Source organism: Pipistrellus hanaki (genome assembly GCF_964339955.1).
Source record: "Pipistrellus hanaki genome assembly, chromosome: 2".
Taxonomy (NCBI): Eukaryota; Metazoa; Chordata; class Mammalia; order Chiroptera; family Vespertilionidae; genus Pipistrellus; species Pipistrellus hanaki.
Genome location: NC_140504.1, coordinates 39989006 through 40009550, shown reverse-complemented (window position 1 = coordinate 40009550; position 20545 = coordinate 39989006). Strand labels below are relative to the sequence as shown.

At 37.7% G+C, this 20545-nt stretch overlaps 1 protein-coding gene across 4 annotated transcripts in view; it reads right to left on the bottom strand.

The window, feature by feature from the left end:
* The window catches only part of MAP3K13 (mitogen-activated protein kinase kinase kinase 13), a 141068-nt gene that overhangs the window by 79123 nt on the left and 41400 nt on the right, over positions 1-20545 (bottom strand). The window contains exon 1 of one of the 4 annotated variants that reach the window (XM_084872534.1): positions 336-527. The exons of the other annotated variants lie outside the window; for them this stretch is intronic. The gene's annotated coding sequence lies outside the window, so the exon portion shown is untranslated. Of the gene's footprint in view, positions 1-335; positions 528-20545 lie in introns of those variants that run through there. 4 annotated transcript variants of the gene reach the window in all.

The window sequence follows — 20545 nt, the reverse complement described above, 5'->3', positions numbered from 1 at the left end:
CCTCCAATGCCATCCCCATCCTCTCTCCGAGAAACGCATCTCTCTGCGAGGGAAGCCAGGCCAGCATCCAGAGGTAACGTGCAGAACCCTACATGAAAAATGTCCACGTCTCGCAGGCAGACCAGCCTAGGAGAGCCAGCTGTCAGTGTGGGACACGGCTAGCGCTAACGGGGTTTCAGATTTCTCTCTCTGTCTCCCTCGGTCTGTCTCTCTCACCTTGTCTCCCTCGATCATAGCAGCTTCTTAATCGCCCCAAACCGCACATACAGTCTCCATCTGTCCCTGTATAATGCATGCGAGGAAACAGAGAAGAAAAAAGAGAGTGCGATACTCACAACAATGAAGAATTCCTACACATGTCGTTCCATCTTCTTGCATCAAAAAGAGGAAAGGCTAATGTAAAAAGCCTTGCAGGATGAGAGAGGTAAGGGGGAGGGGAATTCCACCCGCACGGTCCGAGCAGCCCACCGCGCAGGAGCCCGCAGGCTTGCTGACGTCACGGATTCATGAATGGATGTAGATCGGGCTGGTCCGGGGCTCCGCGCGCACTTGGCCGCGGTGCGAGCCCGGAGAGAGCGAGGGCGGGCCCAGCGCGGCGCCGGCCAATGGGCTGCGGGCGGGCATGGCGTGCCTCCTCTCAGGAGGAATCTGGTCACAGAATAAACACAGCCCGCCAATCAGGCGTCCGCCACGGCCTCCAGACAGACGGGCAGCTTGGGGTGTGTGTGTGTGTGTGTGTGTGTGTGTGTGTGTGTGTGTGTGTGTGTGTGTGTGTGTGTGTGTGTGTGTGTGTGTATGCGTGTGTATGAATGTTAGGTGTGTAGGTGTGTGTTTCAAGTTGTGGTAATCAGGAAAACATTATTATTGCTATTAAATAAAGGGATCAAAATAGAATTTCAGTGCAATCAATGTGTGTGTGTGTGTGTGTGTGTGTGTGTGTGTGTGTGTGTATTGTGTATATGTGTGTTAGTCAGGTGTGCAGGTGTGTATTTCAAGCTGTGATCATCAGGAAAACATTATTATTGCTATTGAATGAAGGGATCAAAATAGAATTTCAGTGGAATCAGTGTGTGTGTGTGTGTGTGTGTGTGTGAGAGAGAGAGAGAGAGAGAGAGAGAGAGAGAGAGAGAGAGAGAGAGAGAGAAGGAGGGAGGGAGGGAGGGAGAGAAAGAATCATGTATGTGTTTCAAGCTGTGATAGTCAGGAAAACATTATTATTGCTATTGAATGAGGGGATCAAAATAGAATTTCAGTGGAATCAATGCTACCAAAAAAAGCATCTAGAGAAATGACAGTCTTTTATTCCTTAGAGCTATTTTCTCTAATGAGTTTCTTGCTGTTCAGCAATGTGTATGCTGTGATGTGATTTTAAAAATAATAATCAAAAGTCAGGGAAATAGTTTCCAAAACTGATAACCAAGGTACATGCTTGTCCTACACACCAAGACTGGTCAAGGCAAAATAATAGGGAAATAACCTAGTGATTAAGGAAATAAAAATATGTAAGATGATATTACACTGTATTTGTTTTATAAAACAGTATCATCTTGCTGACCTTGCGATGTATCAAAACTGGGTGTGGAAGAGTAACTTTTTACTACCTTTAAATAAAGTAGAAAATTTCCTACTTTTGGTTTATTAAACTTCTGACATTCCTCCCAAAGAGCTTCTAGTGAATCTTAGAGCAAAATTTAATTTTAGTAAGATGCCTTATTATTAACAGCAAAAACAACTGTATTAAATTTATCCAAAGAGCTCACAACACTTTAAAAAATTAAAATAAACTTTAACACCTTTATTAAAGTATAATTGATATACAAAGAATTGTACATATATAATGTGTGCAATTTGATGAGTTTGGAGATAGACAAACATCTGTGATACTATTGCCATAGTCAACATAGTACACATATCCAATATCTCTAAGTGTTGTCTTGTGTTCCTTTGTGGGTTTTTTGGTTGTTTTCGGTTTTGGTGTTTGTGATAAGAACACTTAACATGAACTCTACCATCTTAGCAAATTTTGAAGTACACAATATAACACTGTACTCTTAACTATGGGCACTATGTTTACAGCATATCTTTAGAACTTATTCATCTAGCATAACTGAAACTTAATACCCATTAAATAACAACTCCCTATTTCCTCTTCCCTCAGCTCCTGGCAACCACTATTGTGTTCTCGGTTTCTATTAGTTTGGCTGCGTGATTTCTCATATAAGTGGAATCATGCAGTCTGTCTTTTTTGTGACTGGCTTATTTACTTAATGTCTTCTAGGTTCATCTACGTTGCCATAAAGGGCAGGATTTCCTTCTTTTTTAAGGCTGAATAATACTCCTTCGTATGTATATCCCACATTGTCTTTATCTATTCATCGGTCATTTACATTTGGATTATTTCCAAGTCTTACTTATTATGTATAATGCTGCACTGAACATAGGAGTATTGATATCTCTTCAAGATACTGAATTCAATTCTTTTGAAAATATACCCAGAAGTGAGATAGCAGGATCATATGGCAGTTCTATTTTCAATTTTATGAGGAACCTCTATACTGTTTTCCATAGCTGCTGCACCATTTATATTTCCACCAGCCTTTCCAGCAAGGGTGTACAAGGGTTCCAATTTCTCCACAACTTTGCCAACACTTACTTATATTTTATCTTTTAATAATAGCCAACCTAAGAAGTATGCAGTGATATATCATAGTTTTGATTTGTGCTTTCCTGATAGTTAATGATGTTGGGCATTTTCTTCATATACCTTTTGGCCATCTGTATGTCTTCTTTGGAGAAACATCATTCAAGTTCTTTGCCCATTTTTCACACTGCACTTAGCAATGATTTCCTGGACATAACACCAAAAACACATCAACAAAAACAAAAATATACAAGTGGGACTATATCAAAGTAAAGAGCTTCTGCACAGGAAAGGAAACAATCAACAGAATGAAAAGAGCAATACAAATGGGAATAAAATATTTGGAAACCATGTATATGATAAGGGGTTAATTTCTAAAACACATAAGGGGCTCATACAACTCAATAGCACAAACACAAATAACTTGTGATATTTCTCTACTATTTAAAAAAGTTCAAAGTTACACAAAAGTGGGGATTAATATAATTTATTACCGCTGTATCCTATCACTTTGCTTCACAACTACCAATGCTTTACTAATACTGATCACAACTTTTTTGAACTTGGGAAATGGCCTTAAGTCCTTGAATCTGGAACAATAGTGGTTAACACAAGGCCTCAGTTATGAAGTGTCCAGTGACCAGGAACATTCTGAACAGAGAGATCTGTTCTCCCAGTCAGATTATTTGAACAGCTGAGAGAAGAAAAGCATTTGCCTCTTTCTTATGGTGAGTTCAAACCTGACATTAGTAACTACTGCACTGCTTAGCTCATTTGGAGAAAGAAAACTAGTAACTATTGAAAACTTTTGTACACAAAGATGTACAAAAACAGTGTGCTATTCTATATACTAAAGCAACAGAATATTATTGGTAACATATTCACCAAATTTCCACAGGAACTTATTGTGAAATATCACTATGGAAAAAATAAACCAAAGAAATTTACCCAGATAATATGGGAGTGCTCAAGACCAATACAGTACTGATATATCCTTCACAAGCTGAGTGCACCACATTGTACTATATCAAAATGTCCATGTCCCCAGATTATTTTAGAACCCACAAATGAAAAGACAAGAAAATACATATCTTTTTCTTTTAACAGAAATCAAAACCAACCAGAATACGCTAAAAGAATCAGATGTACACAATTTTTCTTTCCTTCAAAATAATACAGACCAACTCATAGAAGGCAGCAGCCACTTTATGGAACATGTCAATAAAATGGCCAATCTGTTATAAGGGCTTAAAGAGACTGTTAGGTTTGATGGCAACATCATTAGGAATAATAAGTCCACCAGGAATCAGAATAGTCTGTGAAGCAATTCAACAAAACAGTCTGTAAATACTTCTGATAATGGCCACCTAACATGCTGGCTCCCTATGTAACCTGGCAAATAAAAACCAGCTGGCTGTATGGACCTGCCATTTTAATAAGCTGAATTCAGTCTGGTCAGCATGCTTCCCTGTACCACAGAAATCAACAGGGCCAACAAAACGTTCCCCATGTCAAATATCGTGGGAAATCATTGAGAAGTAAGTTGTCCCTCCAAATGACAACATCTCTAGAGATTCTTGGAGGAAGCCAGCATTGTTTTAGGGACCGAAGGCAGGCAGGGAGAGGGGACCACGAGAAATGGACATTGGAGAGCAACACTGCTGGGAAACTTTCTGCGATGATACCAATGTTCTATGATTTGCACTGTCCAATACAGTAGCCACATGTGGCTACTTAGCATTTGAAATGTGTTTAGGAACTGAATTTTAAATTACATTTAATTCTAATTAAGTTAAATTTAAAAATAAATAGTCTTATGTGGCCGGTGGCTACTGGGAACACAGCAATTAGAGAGAAATGAAGCCAAGTTACAGCACCACAAGGAATTTTTGTGTTTTTTGTATTTTGCCATTTCCCAATTTTGTATTTCAGCATTGGGCAGGCTAAGTGTGAAGACTACAAAGTCACTATCAAGGTGAGTAGTTCTTTTAAGATCCAAAGAATTTGGTTCAACTTTTAATAATGACTGGAAGATGATTCTGTTCTCATTCCCAACAATATATTAAAGACTCATTATTAGCCGAAACCGGTTTGGCTCAGTGGATAGAGCGTCGGCCTGCGGACTGAAAGGTCCCGGGTTCGATTCCGGTCAAGGGCATGTACCTTGGTTGCGGGCACATCTCCAGTAGGAGGTGTGCAAGAGGCAGCTGATCGATGATTCTCTCTCATCGATGTTTCTAACTCTCTATCCCTCTCTCTTCCTCTCTGTAAAATATCAATAAAATATATTTAAAAAAATAAAAATAAAGACTCATTATTAGAAAAAGACCCTAAGAATAGAAGTTAACGTACAATTATTCTGCTATAAAAATATGAGCTAGTTTAGGTTGGATTTTTAAAAATATATATTTTATTTATTTTTTACAGAGAGGAAGAGAGAGGGATAGAGAGCTAGAAACACCTATGAGAGAGATTCATTGATCAGTTGCCTCTTGCACACCCCCCACTGGGGATGTGCCCGCAACCAAGGTACATGCCCCTGACTGGAATCGAACCCGGGACCTTTCAATCAGCAGGCCGACACTCTATCCACTGAGCCAAACCGGTTTCCGCTAGGTTGGATTTTTATTTTAGAAAAATTAGATTTTTTAAAAAAGAAAAATAACATTTAAGTCAGAATCTAAGAGAAGTCCAAAGTAGTATGACCCTGTGACAAATTTTTGTCATAAATACCAGGATAAAGAAATGATATAATGACCTCAAATGTCAATGCATAAAGATTCAGATTTCCTTCACAAGCAACATTGTGTAGTAGTGAAAAGCCAGTAAAGATTTCGGTTCAATTTCTGATGCTACCACTTAGCAGTTAGTTATGTAAGTTCAGAGAAGCCTGGGTTTCATTTTCTCATCATTAAAATGAGGGTAATAATAGGCTCTGCCTATTGTGTGAAAGTTAAATAAAATAACTCTTGTAAAAAGTCTAGCATAATACCTGCATATAGAAGATACTCAGTAAATGATACTGGTACAGTTTTTATTTTATTGCTATTATTAAAATACCATGGGTCCTTCTACTCTCTCAACAAGAGAAATTTCAACTGTACAGATCCAAGAATGAAAAAAACACAGAAAAGAATACAACCTCTTTATTTTGCTTGTAATATAGCCTGAATATATCTTTGCAGAAAAATTTAAATATGTATATTAGTGATACATCTTTTCCCCAAAAGCTTATTCAAATAATTTTCCTTTGGGACGTTGGGGAATACTCTATGAGGCTCTGAAGCAGAAGAGAGGAAAAATCCTCAGCAATTTAAACTATGTGACTAAAAAAATCTCTTTATAAAAACAAAATAAATAAAAAGAAAGATAATTTTTTCTATGTAAAGATGGAGTATGTATATAATGACATTAACTAATATGGAAAACAATCTGTCTACAAGGTGGGAACACTGGTCAGAGAATTTTCTACTTTCATATCAGAATATTAATCCCAACTTTCCTTGTTTTCAAAGCATATCTTTAGTCAATGATTTTAATATTCAAATTTCAATACTCAAAGATCTCAGCAGACTATTAAGAAACATCTAAGGAAAAAACATTTTTATAAGCATCACCAAAATCATTCTATGTATCAGAAAGATAGATCATCAGAATGCTATCTAAATATCATTAGCCTAGAGACCCCTTAGCAGAATCAATATCATTGAGTTACATTTTAATGTTATGGTTTGCTTTTACCAATAATTATTATAAGGAGCAGTCATTTTGCTTCTGTGTTGTCCATTATTCTGCATGTCTCACATATAAGGAATTCATAGGAGGAATTCACTTTAGAAAAAAAAATTTCTGTTCTTGAAGAATTATTAGGCATCCACCTTTTAGATGACAGCAGTGTAATCCACTGAATTGCCACTGTTTTGTCCCTGCTTCTGAGAAACGCAGAGCATTATGCTCAAGTCAGTCTATTTACTTATATCTATACATACTATATTTTAGCTTTTGTGGTGTATTTAGTATATTTGCTTTTTATTCTTGTTTTGGGTTTAATTTACTTTTTGTTAACCTTATTGCATATATACTTCATGATAAGCACTTCAAATCCTTTTTGAAAAGGTAGACTATAAATAAAAATGCACGCTAAAAAATATCCATCAACTTTTAAAAAGGTACAAGTCTTATGTTGGTAAATTCAACAGTTATCTTCATGATAAAATAAAACTCTAAAGGTAGCACAATTATGGAAAACTTTGAAGAATATCATGAGCTAAGTGGATTTGAAGTCTTCAATATTTTTTTACCAAAGGATAATAAAACAGACAGTCAGGTGGAGAAAAGAAATTGCTTTGAGATTTTATACGCTTTTTTAGAATAAATCTTAATAACTTAAGGACATTTTAATGTATTATCCCTGTCAAAAGGATGACTAAAACAGAGGGCCATAAGAATTCTTCTCTAATCGATAATGAAAATACACTGAAACAAATCAAAAGCAAATGGATTTCTCAATTAATAAAATATTTAATATCCCTGACACACACACCACTCCATAATATACAAATTCTGGCAAGATACCATAAACCAAACCTTTGGAAGACTAAAATGAATATCTTGAGTTTATAAAGGCTCTTACATATTAAAAGAATAGAAGGAAACTTTATACATTATTTTCCTCATTCACATAGAATTTGTCCTACTTTCTGAAAGGTCATGGAAAATGAAAACTTAGCCATCTAACTTCTATTCTTCTGGTCCTGTTTTATTTTTTTTATTTTTTTAAAAATATATTTTATTGATTTTTAACAGAGAGAAAGGAAGAGAGCTAGAGAGCTAGAAACGTCAATGAGAGAGAAACATCGACCAGCTGCCTCTTGCACACCCCCTACCGGGGATGTGCCTGCAACCAAGGTACATGCCCTTGACCGGAATCGAACCTGGGACCTTTCAGTCTGCAGACCAACGCTCTACCACTGAGCCAAACCGGTTTCGGCTCTTCTGGTCCTGTTTTAATTGCCCTCCTTTGTAGCTAGATATAACTTGGCATTTCCACTTTAGCCTCAGAGTGCAGGCAACATAATCGAAAGATCAAAACATGAGAATAGTGGACATCTGCCTTTTTTTTTTTTTTTTTTTTTTTTTTTTTTTTTTTTTTAAGCCTGCCCCTGCATCTTTTCCATTTGGGAAATTGTCTCTCCCCAACTTTCAGTACCAATGGTTAAGATGGTGCAATCCCACTTGAATCTTGGGCTGCAAGCGTGACTGTGGCATCAGGCTGGCCAATTCACCTTCTCAGTCATATGATTAGTGAAATGACAGACACATGACCAAATCCAACCAATGAGAGTTAGCCAAGTCATTCCCGAGATATTTGCTACAACTATTGGAGGTGGGGAGAGCGCATTTGTTTAATCAGGATACTCTGCATAATGTAAGCAGGGAGCTGCTTTGTCCATATGCAGGATGTAGGATATAGGAAAGCAGACCTGAGAGGTAAAGAAAAGAAGACAGATTGCTGAAAACAGTAATTGAGAACCTAATTTCAGTGAGCTCGGAAGCTACTTATTCTGCTGGAGCTCCCAACTGCATAAACCAATCAATCCCTCCCCTCTGACTCTCATTTTTGAGATTTAAACCAGTTTGATATAGAATCATATTAACTTTTAGTCAAGAGTTCTATTGTTAACACAACTAGAGGCCCGATGGACGGAGATTCATGCAAGAACAGGCCTTCCTTCCCCTGGCTGCTGGCACTGCCTTCGCTCCAGCCAGAGCTGCCTTTCCACCTTCCAACGCTGCCCAGAGGCCCAGAATGCCCTGCCCCTAGCCAGTTGGCACCTGCACATGCAAATTAACTTGGTGGGTTACTTTGCATACTCATTCCTGATTGGCTGGTGGGTGTCGCAAAGATATGATCAATTTGCATCTTACTCTTTTATTAGTGTAGATGTCATTAACTGATTTCTCTTCTGTCATACTCAAGACACCCAAATTACTATCCATTGCTTTTACTATGAGAGCTCCTTTTCTGACAATAATTTCAATACATTGGTAGATTTCACTTTCAAATTCTGTTTTCTAACTCTCAGATAGTGTTTGTATTTCATTATTGTCTTTGTCATCTTCAAATATTCTTAAGACCCAGTATATTTCAATAGCAAGCTCTAGCTTTGATATTTTAGAGTCAGTGATGTTTACCTGTTTGTACTATATGGCAAGCATTGGGCTAAGAGCTCTCTCTCTCTCTCTCTGTAGCTCATTTAATTCACACAATGATATTTTAAGCCCCATTTTAAGATGAGGAATGTGAAATGCAAAAAGGCTTAAATGATTATAAGTTACAAAACCAATTAAAAAAGCAGGCAGCAGTCTCTAGAACCTACGCTCTTATTATGCTGTTCTGTTTGTGGAAAAAAGGTAATTTAACTGGGAGTCTTACACCAAAAGTATTAAAGCAATTGGATCTATTTTTAGAGAGGTATGTATAATTATTGTTTAAAATTTTACACTATAGCCGAAGCCGGTTTGGCTCAGTGGTAGAGTGTCGGTCTGCGGACCGAAAGGTCCCGGGTTCGATTCCGGTCAGGGGCATGTGCATTGGTTGCAGGCACATCCCCGGTGGGGGCTGTGCAAGAGGCAGCTGGTCAATGTTTCTCTCTCATTGACGTTTCTAGCTCTTTATCTCTCTCCCTTTCTCTCTGTTAAAAATCAATAAAATATATTTTTAAAAAATTTACACTATCGTAAGTATTAAAGAAGTCCACTTAAGGGTGTGAACCATGCTCTGAACGTTCCACAGTGGGACCTAACGTAGTGGTAAAGACAGTAATAGTCAAATGAAAAAGCAATCGGTTAGAACCTATTTTATAAAGTGAATTGTTCAGGACCACCCAGGTGCTTAGAGCTCCACGAAAAAAGAAACACCTGGAAAGTTGATTGTTGATAAAGTTAGAGATTTGATGTATTTGTTTTAAAAAATCAAAGTCATTGTGGGGGAAATAATTTAACAAACATCATTATATATTATACGATCAGCATTGTTTTAATGATTTTGACTTAATATTTGGGTGCAGGATTTTTTTTTCAGTGTTTGGGGCCATAAAGTTCTTAATGCAGTCATTGGGTCTTAATACATACTAATGTCATAGATTTTCAAAACAAAGGTCATTGTCTCCTAAGCAGGAGTCCTCCAGATGCACCATCTGATAGAGCAAGCTGAACTAGAAGTATGGCACTAAGAAGATGACTACCTTGGTAAGTCTTTTCATAAGAACTGTTGTTGTAGCTTCTCCTTCAACAGGAGCTGTTAAACATAGCCAGCGATTCTTAAAATGTTAAACACACACCTACCAGATGATAGAGCCATTTCACTCCTAGGTAATTTACCTAAAGGGAATGAAAGCATACGCCCAAACAAAGACTTGTACACACAGGTTCATAGCAGCTTGATGTGTCATAGTCCCAAAATGAAACACACACACATGTCCCTCAACAAGTGAATGAATAAAGAATGGTAAATCCATACAATGGGAATACTCCTCAGCAATAAAAAGGAATGTACTGTTGATATATGCTGCATCATTGATGAATCTCAAAGTAATTACATTGAGTGAAAAAAGCTAGATAAAAGAGTGTATGCTCTATGACTCAATACTAGGAAATAAAAACTAATGCACTGTGACAGAAAACATACAATGGTTGTGAGGGAAAGGGAGTGGAGGTGGAGAGGAAAAACAAAGGACTCGAAGAAGCTTTTGGGGTGCTCTATATGTTCATTATCTTGATTTCTGTGATGAGTTTATGGGGATATACTTGTGTCAAAACATACCCAATCGTATACTTTAAATACATGCAATTTAAAATGTTATGTCAATTTTACCCCAATAAAGCTGTTAAGAAAATCATTTAAAGAAGACAAGCACAGCCAAAAACATTTATGTACTTTTAAAATGATTGCATGATGCTTTCTGATATTTTTAAGATAAAGAGTAAGCATTAAAAATAATGGCGTTCAGTATGTGAACTAATAAGCAAAACAAATATGTTCCCATCCCTAATATGCCTTTTCCATTTTAAGGTAAACAAACATTTGATAGATTCAAAAGGATGATAGAAAATGCAGTCTTTAATAGACTCTAATGACATAAAAGGGTTTTTAAGAAAGTATTTTTCAAACTGCAGTTGCAACGCATTAATGGACCGTGAAATTGATTTAGTAGGTCATGACCACGATTTAATAAATGAGATAAAATAGCACAGAATAGAAAATAGTATGTCCCATGTGGTGAGCTTAAATATATTGTTTCAGGAAACTTGCTATATGTGGGTATATAATGGGACGCTATGAAAATTGTATTTCTTTTTTTTTTTAAATATATTTTATTGATTTTTTACAGAGAGGAGGAGAGAGGGATAGAGAGCTAGAAACATCGACCAGCTGCCTCTTGCACACCCCCTACCGGGGATGTGCCCGCAACCAAGGTACATGCCCTTGACCAGAATCAAACCTGGGACCTTTCAGTCCGCAGACGGACGCTCTACCACTGAGCTAAACCGGTTTCGGTGAAAATTGTATTTCTTACTGTGGATTGTTGTACAAAAGTTTAAAACTTCTACAGTATATACATTTAACACATCTGTTTCTTGTTATTTTTTTGTTATTGTTAATCCTCACCCAAGGATATTTTTCCATTGATTTTTTTTTTTTTTTTTTTTTTTTGAGAGAGAGAAGGGTGGGGGAGAGATACACTGAGAAAAACATCAATGTAATCACATCGATTGGGTGCCTCCTGCTCACAGCCCAACTGGTGATCGAGCCTGCAACCAATGTTACCCCTCAGTCTTGGGCCAACACTCTATTCACTGAGCCAACCGGCTAGGGCTGTTTCTTGTTGTTTTTTTTATGTCCCACATTATTACCCATGCCTGTTGTGCTAAAATATCTTCTTTATATAATTGTGCTCTTTGGAGTTTCAGCTATTTAAGTTCCAGAAATAATAATTGGGAACAAATCTGGTCCCAGAATGCTTTGTAAACAATCTTGTACTTACTTCACAATTTAAAAAGTGGTTTAAAGTAGCATAGATGCTAGTACCATTTTATATGTAATTTATGCTCAGGGAGATTGATGCATCTAATCTATGTAAACTCTGCAATCTACTGACTACACCGTAGTCCCCCTTTTATGCACAGGGGATACATCTCAAGACCCCCCGTGGATGACTGAAACTACTGATAGCACTGACTCCTATGTTTTTTCCTAAACATGCATACATTTTCACTTAAAGGAAGCACTTTATGGTTTTTCTTTGGCATATCTGAATTGCCAGCATTACACTCCTGTATGTTAGGCTATTATTAAGTAAAGTAATGGTTACTTGACCACAAGCACTGCAATACCGTGAGAGCCAATCTGATAACCCAGAGCCCTACTGAGTGACTCATGGGCAGGAAGCATGTACATGGCAAAGATGCTGGATGAGGGGATGATTCGTGCCCAGGGCAGGACAGAGCTGGACAGCAGGAGTGCTCATCACACTCCTCAGAATGGTGCACAATTTAACACTTTAATTACCTCTGAAATTTTCCATTTAATATTTTCAGATCACAGTTAACTGCGGGTAATTGAAACCACCGAAAGGGAAACTGTGGATAAAGGGGGGCTATTATACTTTTAAATTCTATCCATTACTCCATGACCCTCCCCCATCAACGACTATACTTAAAAGTGAATTTCAAAAGTGGCAATGCAAAGATGAAGAAGCCAGTTTTTTGGTAACAAGGAGCTTTGGTGAGACAAGTTACTACACAAAATGGTGAAAGTGCTAACTTACTGGTGTAGCCAGGAATGTCCTACTTGAGATTGGAGAGCAATACTAGAAGGAAGTTAACTGACATCTGGGGTGATAATATTTTTCCTTGCATGGGACTTTTTTACATATGCAAACATTTAGTACTCCCCATGCCTGCAAAATAAAATAAAATAAAGATAAATGAAATAAAAGAAAAGTCTCCCAGGCATTTATTTTAGGCTCTAGGGGATTGGGACTGCTCCAGTTTGAGGCCTAGAGGTTAGACTACAGGGTGGTGCTCTCTGCTGCCCTCTATTGATATTTAGAGGTAAGATCAAGTCCTTAGAAAAAAATATGTCTTGTCCCTTAGGGAAAAATATGTTTCTTGGAGAAAATTATACCAAGAACAAAGATATCTGCCTGGCACTGAGGCTAAGCAATGTGGGGTAAGGCTGAATACAGACTGGAAGCCACTCTTCCTGTTCAGACTATAAACAGCCAGTACTTGCTCTTTGCTTGTCTTTGACAAGTTGGCATATTTGCAAAGGGAATGAAGGCTTCTCCTTATGTAAACACACCCTGTTCTTATGCTTTGGTTCTTTCCAGGGCTTGAGTTAAGTCTTTTTCTGATTGAATGATCATTTGGGGCTAAGTGGTTATAGTCAGTTATAAAAGGCGATGAACTGGCCTTGGCCGGCCTGGCTCAGTGTGTGGAGTGTTGGCCTGCACACCTGAAGTTGGAGGGTTTGATTCCTGTCAAAGGCACGTCCCTGGATTTCTGGTTGGATGCCCAGCCTGGGATGGGGTGTGTGCAGGAGATGACCAATCGATGTGTCCCTCTCAAATCAATGTTTCTCTCTCTCCTTCTCCTTCTCTCCTTTTCACTATCTCTGAAAAGCAATAGAAAAAAAAATATCCTCAGGTGAGGATTAACAAATAATAAACAAACAGCCGGGACCGGTTTGGCTCAATGGATAGAGCGTCGGCTTGGGGACTGAAGGATCCCGGGTTCGATTCCGGTCGGGGGCATGTACCTTGGTTGCGGGCATATCCCCAGTAGGGGGTGTGCAAGAGGCAGCTGATTGATGACTCTCTCTCATCGATGTTTCTAACTCTCTATCTCTCTCCCTTCCTCTCTGTACAAAATCAATAAAATATATTTAAAAAAATAATAATAAACAAACAAATAAATGGAGGTAAACAGAACTAGACTTTGAAGGGGACTGGATATGAGAGACAATTCTCTGAGGTCATCTATAGCAGATGTGAAACGGCAAGGCACATTCAATATTTTCCATTCCCGCACAGGATTACAGTGTACATGTGCAGCAGCTAAAGACCTGCAATCCAGAATGGATAAGATGTTAAGGCTGAGTCAGTGAACTGTGGCCTGTTTTCAAAACGAGCCCCACGACTACTCATAAACAGGCTCATGCCATATAAACTCACACTTGGCACCACATCGACTCTCTATTAATACCAAAAAGGAAGCAGAGAGACAGAAACCAAAAATCTCTCAGGAGGCTATGTTTCAAAGTTTACTCATAAATATAATTAATTAGAGGGCTAGGGAGTACACTTAAAACCACACTGGAAAGCGCTTGGTTTTCCATTACATGTAGTCATGCTCCCCCCAAATAGGGTAATACTATCTTTACTACTACCCTGTTTCCCCGAAAATAAGACAGTGTCTTATATTAATTTTTTCTCCCAAAGTTGCGCTAGGTCTTATTTTCGGAGGATGTCTTATTTTCGGGAAACACGGTAGTAGTAAAAGACAGTAGTTGCTATTAGTAGCAACTTGCTCCAAATGAATCAATTATATATATTGTGTATATATATATATATATATATATATATATATATATATATATATATATAATTTTACTACTTCATAGTTTCTGATATAGTCTCTTCAACTTGGTTGAAAATAAAAGTTTTACATCTAACAATCACTGAATAAGTAATACATAGACAGAGCAGGGGGTAAGAGGGAGTATGTATGACATAGTACTTACTTAGATGCTCTGAAAAATCAATATATAAATTAAATGTACCTATCTTATTGAATGACATCTATGTTCAAAATTCCTTGACATGTTCTGTGGGGTATACATATAGGCATAAATCACAGATCCTGATCTCAGTCAATGTCACTAGATGAGATAAACACAATAAACAGTAAAATAAAAACTGTTATAGAGACTTAAAATCATAACAGAAGGCATAGTGGTGAAGACTGTGCCCCAGTATCCAATCTCCTCTCTTTCCTTTTAGTCACAGAATCCTTCCCCCCCACACACCACTCTTAAAGTTTTAGGGTACATGCCATGCTGCTGAAGACTTTTCTATCTCCTGGCTGTAGATGGGACACATGACGAAGTTGTAGACAACGGGATGTGAGTGGAGCGGTGCCTGGAACTCCCAGGTCTTCTGGGAAAGGAAGCTTCTTGTCCTGGATTATCTTTTTCTCCCCCCACTCCCACCCCCTATGCTGAGGCAGCTTCTACCATGCAGGCGATGACCTGCCCCACACAATTGCAGAGAAACAAAACAGGAGCCTTGGGCTTTGACTCTTTTGGTAAACCAGAATTGTCCATCTGTCCTGGAATACCTGCCTACTCTAGGCTTGTTGCTGAAGGCTGTAATAACATTCTTCCCTTTTTGAACCACATTTTTTGACACTCTGTTCCTTCTGATGAGTCTGTATCCCAACCAATCTGTCCTGTTAGTGGGTGGTATATGATTGAGCAATATCGTTCCAGATATCCTGAGAAGAAATACTGACTCAGAGGATCAAGGAACTGGGAGAAACCTTAAGATTCAAATCTACTCTGTCCCCGATGTTTACATATGAAGAAACTGGAGTTCAGAGACTTGTCCATAGTCTTGGAATTTGTGATGCAGCCAGGAACGGATCCCTGGCCTCCTCAGTGTTTTGCATGACATCATCCTGTCTCTCTGTGGGATAACAGTGAGCACTAGGGCTGCCCTTTCTTTTCCTGACACAGGCAAGACTCGATCGATACTCCTGGGACATAGAACACTGGCCTGAGTTCTAAAGGAATTTTTAAAAGCACATGTTTTGTCTCAAAGGAATCTGCAATCTACCACAGGGAAAATACTAGCACTACTATGTAGTGCTATTAAACTAAGGACAACCAAACAAGAACAGACCCAAGCAATTAGAGATCCAATAACCTTGAAGTGGAAATGGTCATAAAAGTATTATAGGAGCAGTTCACGTCCTGATAAAAGGTGTTTTGGAAATGCAGAAAATATGATTCAAGAATGCTTAAATCCATTTTTAAGGGTTCTCTTAAAACCTAATTCAACAAGCCGGGGCCTGGGGATATATATTCAATTCTCAGAAAATTCCTTCTTTTTCTTTAGCCTGGAAAATGTTAATGCTTTTATCTAAAAAATAAAAAAATAAAAAAAAATAAAAAAAAAAAAAGCCTTCAGTCTAGAGATCTCTTCTGTATTATTGGCTAGTCCACAGTAGCCATTCTTTAGCAGAAACCTCTCTTCTAAGCTGAGAGGAAGAGGTGATGCACACTTCATTGTAAGCACGCAGCCTGCTATAGAGTATGTGAAGAAAGAGTCAGTTTGGGGACGATATGAAAGGAAAGAATGAGAGGAGAGGGTCACTTCATTTGCTCATCAAGAAAATCTTGCTGGGCACTCAGTGTGCTGGACTTGAGCTGAGATCTGGGGATAAATACATGAAAAATAAAATTCATTTTTCCCAAGAAGAGTCTATGTTGGAGCTTACATCTTAGCTTACATCTTGTCTTGAAGAACCATACAGTCTAGAGCTGGAAACTTTCCTTTCTGAATACAAGTTCACTTATAGAGTCTAGCTGGGATGAAAGAATGCTTTAACTCCCACCCACCCACCCCAAAAACTCTTAATCTTTGGAGTAGGAAAACCCACTGCATACCACCTTCACTTCATTCCTGATTATTAATTTGCTCTTTTTTCCTTTTGATATCATCCTAAGAAACAATTCCACATTTCCCTGCAGTCCCTGGTTGCTCTTAGTTCAGAACAATCTGGGCTTTCTGCCATCAAAACCACCATTAGCTTTCAATTGGCTTGAGTACCAAGTGTTCCTTTCTCCTCAAAACCCACAACCCTTTGGCCTATCTTACAGTCTCCTCTGGCCTGTGTTACCCACCATCCACCAGTCATTACAAAAGCAGGTGCACTCCCAGATCCCCTGTGGTGGTGTGGCTGGACCTTGCTGTGACTGGACTATAGACCACGCTTATCCAACTTTAGGGGGAATATTATGATCTAAAGATAATTATTGCAAATACTCTTGAGGCATGTACTGGCCCTGAATTTTAAAATTCGCAAAATGATACCCTGGCTGGTGTGGGTCAGTTGGTTGGAGCATCACTCTGTGCACCTGATCACAGGTTTGATTCCAGGTCAGGGCACAGACCTAGGTTGCAGGTTTGATCCCTGGTCAGGTGCCTATAGGAGGCAACTGATAGCTGTCTCTCTCTCTTCTCTCTCTCTTTCTCTCTCTCAAACAACAACAACAACAAAAATTAAAAAGAAAAGAAAATTAAAAAGAAATAAAAAAAGAAAGTTAGCAAAATAAAGTCCTATTGAAGACACCCATAATAGAAACTGTGGCCTCAAAATGCCATATTTTCTTCACGTGTATTTTTATTCTGTTACTAAAGGCTCTGTGTTAAATGGCCATCATTCCAAAGGCCATTCTCTGGAAAAGAGGCTGGTGTCCTGAAGTAGCTTTCACTATAAATATAAAAAGAGGTAGGGGAGGGGGTGAGTAAATAGTAAAATAGTAAAACATACTGTAATTAGTAAATAATGCAACATTTGAAAAGTAAAATGCATTTTCCCCAAGAAGAGTATATGTTGGAGCTTACATCTTAGCGGGGCTATACCACATTCACAAACTTCCTGCCGAATTTACATTTCTGGAGGAGCCTCCATCATAAAGCTCTTCACATTAGGGCATGTTGCTTTATGCTGCCCCATAAATGCCAGATTATATCTGAACCAAATGAAAGAAGGCTATCTGATGCTGCCACCTACTGAAGACTTGAAAAGTATGCTCAAAAACTTAAAAGAGGAAATGTAATATAATACTATTACTAAAGAATAATTTATCTCAGAACTAGACAGATCAATGCCCATATTCTTTATTTTTAATCAAGCTACCAATTATTTCAGAACCTCTAATGATGACCAATAAGGTAATGGTGCATAAAGAAAGAAAATAAGCTACAAAAGACGGTACTAAGTGGCTTTGTCAAGCTACAGTTTGACATCATTATAATCATATATCATTAATCATTTCATGTACATATCATATCATATTATATCATATCATATATATTATATATCTTGTCATTTTTCTCTAGTCTATCTCATAGGCAAACAAACAAAACCCCCAAAACAGTCTATTCTTTGTGTTGAGAAAAACCGAATGCAGAACTACCAGAAAAATGAAGTACAAAATACAACTTTACTAATTTAAACAACTGTGAATTCAAAAATTATCAAGGGAGATAAACATACAAATATCAGGGGAAAGGAACTGGGGGAGAGAAGAAAAGGTTTGTGAATAAGCAATTCACATAAAAAGAGATGTAAAGGCCCAGCCAGCATGGCTCAGTGGTTGAGCATTGGCCTATGAACCAGGAGGTCACAGTTCAGGTTCAATTCCTGGTCAGGGCACATGCCCAGGTTGCAGGCTCCATCCCAGTGTGGCGTGCAGGAGGCAGCCGATCAATGATTCTCTCTCACCTTGATGTTTCTACTTTTCTCTCCCTCTCCCTTCCTCTCTGAAACAAACAACACAAAAAAGAGATGTAAAGGCCAATAAGAAAAAAGCTCAATTTCAGTATCAAAGCAATGCAATTAAAACACAATAAAATCTATATCTACACCAATGATAATCAATTTCCTTTCATTCGAAGAATGTTCCTTATTACAAAGAACTTTCATGTAAAAAAATAAAACAAATAAACACAATGAGATACCAGTTTCTCCTTGCAAAAGAGACTAAGATTGCTTTTTTACATAATAATATTATGAAAGGGTTTGGGAAAACAGCAATATTTAAGACACTCTTAAATATTGCTGATGGTTAAATAATGATTGCAACTTTCTAAAAGTACAATTATTTGGCAAAAGGTATCAGTAGACTTAAAATGTAAACAATCTTTGATAAAAAATTCAACTTCAAGAAATTATTCTAAACAAATAATCAGAAATTCGAAAAAAGAATCTGGCTATAAAGATTTAACACATATTTATTTTTAAAACAAAAATAAATGGGAACATTATACTACCCATAAAGAGAGTATTTATTAAATAAATTATAGTAAAACTGAACAATAGACTATTTATAACCTTTATAAATTATGTACTAAAATATATAAGAACAGGTAAAATATTCATGACAGTGTGAAAAATGGCAAGTAACATGATACTAGGTAACATCTCTAACACACACAGACACACACACACACACACACACACACACACACACATCTAGAATATATTTAATATTAACTATAATAGTTATCTCAGAATATAGAGATAGTGTTAATTTTATTTTCTTCTTTTTGAATTTTCATCTAAATTTCTAAATTATTTATGAAGTATAAATGTGGTGCTTACTTTTGGAAAAAGTAAATCTTTAAAAGTTGATAATGTATTTAATAAATACTAATTGTTATTTTAGCTTATTTAAACTATCTTAACTTAAGAAAACTTGTTATATCGATAGTTTTTTTTTTTATCCCTAAGGTTAAGGGATATATCAAATTTCCAAGCAGAGGTGGTGTGGAAATGATTCAATAATATACTATGCTGGAGTGGTTAAGGTGTCTTTTCACCAGAGTGAGGGATGCTTATGGCCAGGATAAGATTTGGGGAGGAAGGTGGGGGTGTTAGGACTACTAAGTCTTGACCAGAAGGTAGGTGTGTGTATATGTGTGTTTGTGTGTGTGTGTGTGTGTGTGTGTGTGTGTGTGCATTTTCTTATTTTGTTTTGCAAGAAAATATAAAAGTGAGGATGGCAATAAAAGATTATGAGATGAGTACAAAGGAAGTTGAGAAACCACATTATAGGAGGAACAGTCAACTGGTGAAAGACAATAGAGTTGGGAGCAGAAACAGAAAAGGTTTGGATAGCTACTGTCGGAAATGCAAATAAATATGAGTCAAATGCCACCAATCAGCAGTGAGGACCCACCTGAGGAGGCAAAACAATCAATAGGGAGGCAGAAAAATCCATTAGGGAGGTGCTGTGGGTTGGGCACAGTCAAAGGAGGAAGGGCCGGAGGTTGTCTAAGGTGAAGGAAGTAAGACTTGGAGAAAGTGATTGTTGAAATGACTAGTGATATTTCCAAGCTAGATGGGACACAAAGGGAAAGAGGATAGGGATATATTCAATTTGTTTACTATAACATCTGCTGCCATGATGACACACATTAGAGCAGTGTAATATATTTTTAAGGGGAAAAAAGGGAGGAGGCACTATGTAAGGAGAAGGATATGACAACAAACATAACTGACCACCTACTATGTAACATTCATTTGGCACAGATAGACACATCATCTTCTGTCTTTTCTTATTGGCTGGGCTTCTCCTTTGAATCTCCTGTATAAAATTTCCCTTTGACTTATCTACTCAGTTTCCTCCTCATTACCACTAAACTTCTTAAAAGAGCACTGATATACAACAGGGCTGGCACAAAATCCCACGGGTATAGCCAATATATGATGGTGCTCTTTTCTACTGACACAAATCATAAACATACGTGAAACTAAATATTGTCTAGCAAAGGGTCTTGTACATAGTAAGCATTCAATAGCAACTCACTAAATAAATGAATGCATACGTGTCACAAAGGTGAATGCATACATGTCACCTTTCTTATTCTAAGGTCTTACTAAAATCTGAATACGATGTATGTAGGATGATCAAAGGGAACAAATGATAGAACTTTTTACCCTGTACCTGTGACCTTAGACACAGGCTCCCTTTATGGTACTGGCGACGGCACCTTAGGTTCCTCATATGCAGGAAACCTTTGCTTAGGATCAATGTAGTTACTTGCATTC